Genomic DNA, 6327 nt, shown 5'->3' with positions numbered 1-6327 from the left:
GTAGTTTAAGTGTAGTGCCCAATACTGGCATGGGCAGAAGTGTGTGTGTTTGTGTGGGGGGGCAACAACAATGCCTCCTCCAGACATCCAGACATGATAGATCACCAAACAAACAGCCCAATGCCAGGGACCTCTTTTTGTGTTTTTGATCAATGAGATCTCCCAGAACTCCCCCAAAGATTACAGGCTGTTGTCATTGCTCTTGGTTACCCTTCAGAACTGATAGTAAGACCATGGTTCTGAATCACAAAAGATGGAGAAATCAAGCTGGTACAGACCTGGAACCTTCACCTCCACTAGCTAACTTTCATAGGGATAGAAGGTGCTATCAATGCTACAGGGGGAGAAAAATGGCCAACATTCACACCCCACTGTAACTCTAGGAGCTATAATAATAGCTGGCCTGGCAAGATATGTCCATTGGTATAGTAGTGACATAAATGTTGTAGAAGTATTTGACTAACTTTCAGAAGAGACTTAAGGCTTGTTACACAAGATGGAACTCATGCCTGGTACCCATTAACTGGTAAAAGTCTCATGGCTTTCTAAGTTATAGGTCCTTGGGCAAACCTAATGCTATTATTCTGCTAAATGGGCATAGCAATAAACTGTTTCATAAATTCTTATCTTTATAAATTGATACATTTCCCAATCCTCATCAGAGAAGCTTCTTTTTGTACTAGATACTCTGTATTTATACTAATACTCTGTATTAAATTATACAGAGTCCTACAACTGGTTAAATACAGAGAATAAAAAAGTGTGGACTGTTCATCTCCAAATGATACATTTATATCATACCTCTTCCCCTCAAGGCTCAGAGACCATCTTAGAGGGAGCAGAAAGATTGTAAGAGCCAGAGGTAGTGGATGTCTGCAGCAAAACAGTGTATTTGCCTCCCATTGCAGGGCTATTGCACACATGAACCCATAGTGGCTATGACTGTGGCCACAAGAGCTGCAGGTTTAAGCCATACAAAATTCCATCACAGAGTCAGGAAATGGTCATGAAATCACAACTATTGGTGACTGATGGCTGCCGAGAGAGGGGGAGTCTGTTTTCTTCAATGATGGATGGATTCCTGGAGGGGCTACTCTTTGTCTAAAAGATGTATAGGTGTCTCTATACCCATGCACATATAGGCAATGCTATGTGGACTCGAGGTCTTTTTTTTAAGTACACAGAGTTTGGATTGGAAAGTGATTGGGGGAAAGGGGAGTAATTGGAAGGAAGGGAAAGGGGATCAATTTGATTAAAACACACTATATGCATGTATGCAATTCTCAAACTATAAATAAAAAATTGTAAACATTAATAGACCATATATCAAGTCAAAAAAGAAAGTTTTACATGTTTAACATTTGAAATGATATCCGGCATAATTTCTGATTGGAGGGGAATGAAACTATACATCAATAGCAAGAGAAATTTTAAAAATTACCCAAGGACATGGAATACCAAGTGAACTTTAAGGAACAATGGGTTATTGAGGCAGTCAGAAGGGAAATTTAAAAATTCTTCAAATCAATCATTAGTTGAGACACAATCAATAACTCTTTGTTACAATTTTTTTTAACCTCTTAGTAAGATTCATTTCCACCAAAAGCTTACGGAACAGCTAGGAATACTTGGCATCTGCATTTTACAGATCTGTATTTTACAGATACATGCCATTTGAAAGCCTAGCATTTTCCCTCATAAAACAATTTTTTTTCATGACTACAAGTAGACCTGAGGACACTGGCTTCTCTCTACTTTATGATTCCAAGATGTTCCACTGTCAGAACTTGTTCATTATCAACCACCAAATATATATATATTTCTTCCATGACACTCCATGATGGAGGAACTGTATTCATCCCATTTCTCATCTATTCCTGGTACTAGTGCAATGTGTTTCGCGGGCAGTCAGTTATCTGTTAAATGAATAGGTCCCATTATTCAATGTTTTCCAGTTCATCAGAGACTTTACACATTTTTTTCCAGTGAAAACCGTAAATAGGCATCTTTTCTTCAAAACAATTTCTAGTATTCTATTCCAGTCAGAGGTAATCAAACTACCTCCCAAAGTTAGGGTAGAATTTTCCCTGCCAGACTCCCTCCTTAGACACACAAGAAAATCAGAATTAATAACTCTGATCTAGTATTCTGTTTTAGTATCTAATACTGGGGGGGGGGGAAACCTGATAGTTCACAAATTTTCAGCATATAATTTGCTATATCTAGACTCTAAGACACATGACTACCAAAGTAAAGGGGTTTCTAAGTTCTCTCTCTCTCTTTCTTCTTCTTCTTCTTCTTCTTCTTCTTCTTCTTCTTCTTCTTCTTCTTCTTCTTCTTCTTCCTTTCTTCCTTTCTTCCTTTCTTCCTTTCTTCCTTTCTTCCTTTCTTCCTTTCTTCCTTTTCCTTTCTTCCTTTTCTTTTTTTTTTTTTTTCCCCCAGACAGGGTTTCTCTGTGTAGCCTTGGCTGTCCTGGAACTCACTCTGTAGACCAGGCTGGCCTTGAACTCACAGAGATTCACCTGCCCCTCCTGAGTGCTGGGATTAAAGATGTGTGCCGCTGCCGCCCAGCTCAGTTCTCCAATTTCTTAAAGACCAAGCCTCCAAAGGGACTCAGCTCTTACAGTCCTCTGAAGATTAGCATATCCCATGAGAGGGAATGCCAATACAGCCAGACAGAACTTTTTAAAACCACCTTGAGGCTCCTTCTAAGGACCCCTTCATCGTTTTAAACATCTAGCCCACTCTGAAGATATTTTCTTTGCCTCTTCTCCATTTTACTCATTTTAGCAAGAGGTTGACTCCCCCTTTTGTGACTGATGTCCCTCATTATTCCCTAAGGTTGCAGGTTAGAATGTGATTTCAAGCAACATCTGTGGAGATGAACCCAGGAAGTGGACTTGGCCTGAGGTACACGGGGCTACCTCTTTGTTCTTTTGCAGGAAAAGTATCCAGAAATGTGGTCTTCCCTCTCCTTCCATGCACAGAGAGGGTGATCCCTCTATGAGTAGAAACGCCCCTTTCACATACAGAGTTCCTTCACTAAAGACAGGTCTAAAAGGATAACCAAACACTGGCAGCTTCACAAACCAGTCTTTGCTACAGTTGAGGTCAACACAAACTCTGTTAGTAGAAAGGGCAGGAAAGCATCTCCTTTGCTGAACCAAGATGTCTTCCCTCACAAAGCTGCACTACAAATCAGAGCTGGCTGATCTGAGGGTGCAATGCTCTTTCCCCTTTATTTGGCCATTTAAAAGTGTCTATGTGCTAGCTGAAGACGAACCTAAGGGCTGGAGGGGTATGGCTCAGTGGGAGAGATCTTTTTTAGCCTCGGAGAGGCTCTGGTTTCCATCCCCAACCATAGCAGCAGCATACACAATATCATTATTTCTGTGATGTCTTTGATCCTTGTCTAAGCTACCCCACAAATAAATACTTCCATCTATATTAAAAGTTCCTTGTTATAGTCTCTATGTTTCTAAGACAGTTGTAGAAAGCAAAGTAAAACATAAGAAATAGTAAAACAACCTTCACATGTAAAAATCAAGCAAACAAAAACAAACACATGCTGGGAGTTCTCACACAATGAAATTAGCCAGAGTTCCAGACCCTGGACCTCGGCTACTACAAACCCCACATCAGTCTTACTGTCTTCCCATAGCACAAACTGACCCTTGGCATTCACCCTAAGGTCATATCTGTTATCATTCCCAACACCCTAACTGCTTCCAGAATCCCAGGGCTGCGTATGCGCTGTCAGCATTCAAGCAAAATGCTTAGTCACTCCTGGGCCTTACGCACTACATAATCCATGCACAACATGGCCACTTAATCTATGCGCATGTGCGGCCTGGCTACTTAAGCCCATATCAACCTAGGATGATTCCATAACCTAGCCATTCTGCTGATCTAGAGAATTCAGTTCAGTTTTCTTATCTGAGCAAATGAGACTCTTGAGCTCTCCTCAGGGGCCTATTCCTGTTCTAGCTGACACTAGTTTAGTATCTAGCTGAGCCAATCAGAAGCTACAGGAGATTCTTCAAGAGGACCTGGTCTTGTTTCTGGTTAAAACTTCCAACCCCAGTTTTGATTTTAAAAAGTTTGCTCAACCAAGTTCAGGTAACACAAAACACAAATCCATGGAGCTTCAGAAGCCAAGAGAAAACATACCTTTGGACTCCCAGATACAGAGTGAGGATTCAGTGGCCACAGTATGTCCACCAGGGTCAAGTGTGAAGACGGGGAGCTTCCAGGGTCTGTAGACTCCACTTCGGATCCATTGACTTTGTCAAGACTGTTAAAAAGTCCTTCAACCAATCAGACGTAGTTGAATCCAAGTGACAGACACTCATTGGGCAGCTCCCAGAACAGGCTCTGAGAAGCCCCAGCAACACAGATACCATCCATAGGAAAACAGGACCAACGGATTAAGATCTAATTGGTTACAGCCTAGTCAACTAATCAGCCAGCTGGTTACAACTTAACTAGTCAGTTGTTTTCAGCCTAATTATCTGGCTACAGGGCCTTGTGAGGCCAGCTGAAGTTCATTGACTATGATTAAAAGTGATATTGCTTTGGAGTGTTAGACTCATTGTGGGTTCTCAGCCCAAATCCTTGCAGCTTGCAAAATTTTATTTAATATCATGATACTACTTTGTAGGTGAGCCCTGCAAGAAATGGGGGAGGGGAGCAGAATCTGTCTCAAGAGCCCAGTTCTCTGTGTAGTCAATGACATGTGGGCCCAGCCTACTCAGATGTGGGAAGAAGAAAGAGCTATTGCCCACGGTACCCAGCTCTACAGAAAGTCTATTAATATGGTGAAGCCGGTGTTAGAACTATGCATCCTCTGTTTCATTAAGCCTTGCCTGGAGGTGGCTGTCAGCAGCAGGGAGGTGAAAGATGAAGATGTTTGCAGGGCCTGCTGCAAGCATGCTGCAGCTAGAAGTTATGGATCAGCCTGGCTTTACCATATCCGTAAGCACTAACTTTCCTAAATAAATACCTTTGCCCCAGTGTTCTGTCACTTTGGAATACATTCGCTCTGCTAAGTGGTGCTGTGCTAAAGTCATTTCCCCAAGCTGGAATATACCGCCTCCTGTTGGACCCCAAGTGGTTCTTGTGAATGACCCACTGTGATGCATGTCCTTCCTCATTCTAGCAGTGACCCTTGGCGCAGCTACGGTGCCCTCCGTCTTTAGTGGGAAAGCAACAGAGTGATTCACAAAGGTTGGATGCAATCATTGCATTTGAAAATACAAATATTAATAAAAATGGTGTCTCTCAGCTAGTCCCACTCCTGTCCGGGGAGCTATAGACAGTTGAGGACTTCTAGGAGAGGGAGAGTCAATCTTCTTTAAGGGCGGGGTCCCTAGTAAGACAACCATGCTCTAGTGGACTGCCCCACACCCAGGAAAATATGAGCAAAAAAAAATTGTACTTTATGGTTTATTTAAAAACAGAAGAAAGGGGGCACAAAGCTGCAGGGGTTTGGGGTGGTGAGGTGGATCTGTGAGGAGTTAGGAGGAGAAGCAGGGGGTGAATATGGCCAAACTCCATTGTGTGAAATTCTCAAAGAATGAATAACGATAACCTAAATAGTGTCCTTTTCCTGGTATGTGCCCTTCTCATAACCCAGTGTTCCCCAGGAAACAGAAGTCTTAGGAAAATTCAGTCGGCTCCCTTTATCTCATTATATGTGGATTTCTAGAGGAATTGACTAGGAAGTCCCATCACCACCATCCCAAGGACTCAAATCCCAAACTGAATGAAAGGCAGAAAAAGGAAGCCCTCCGGGTCCCAGTATTCATCTTTCCGTGTTTCCTGACCATGATGTAACATAACTAGCTCCTGGCTTTCCCACCGCCATGGCTCCCTTGCAAAAATGGACGTCATTCCCCCAAACCATGAGCTGGAACAATCCTTCTTGAAGTTGCACTTGGCACGTATTTTTGTCTTGACAATGAGAAAATACAATCCTTTTTGCTGAATAATGAAGTAATAGTGGATGTGCCCTTGGTAACCTGCTCTTTTGAATATTAAAACATAAATATTCTGCAGTTATTTATGAGAGCACATATTTCATTTCATGTTTGCCATATTGTGTGTGTGAGAGACAGAGACAGATGTGTGAGAGAGAGAGAATATGACAGGTGCAGAGGGTGGAGGCCATCTTACTCCTTAGTTCTGAGCACATCAACCTTACCCTACACTAAAGTTTGCCTAATTTAACATGACATCCCCATCTATGCCCCTCCCCCAGAAAACAAGCAACCATGTTGGTAGTTTATCTTTTGGGTTGTTTGCAAAACATGTATCATTTTATACGCA

This window comes from Onychomys torridus, chromosome 15, assembly GCF_903995425.1.
Source record: "Onychomys torridus chromosome 15, mOncTor1.1, whole genome shotgun sequence".
Taxonomy (NCBI): domain Eukaryota; kingdom Metazoa; phylum Chordata; class Mammalia; order Rodentia; family Cricetidae; genus Onychomys; species Onychomys torridus.
This window is presented reverse-complemented; position numbering follows the sequence as displayed.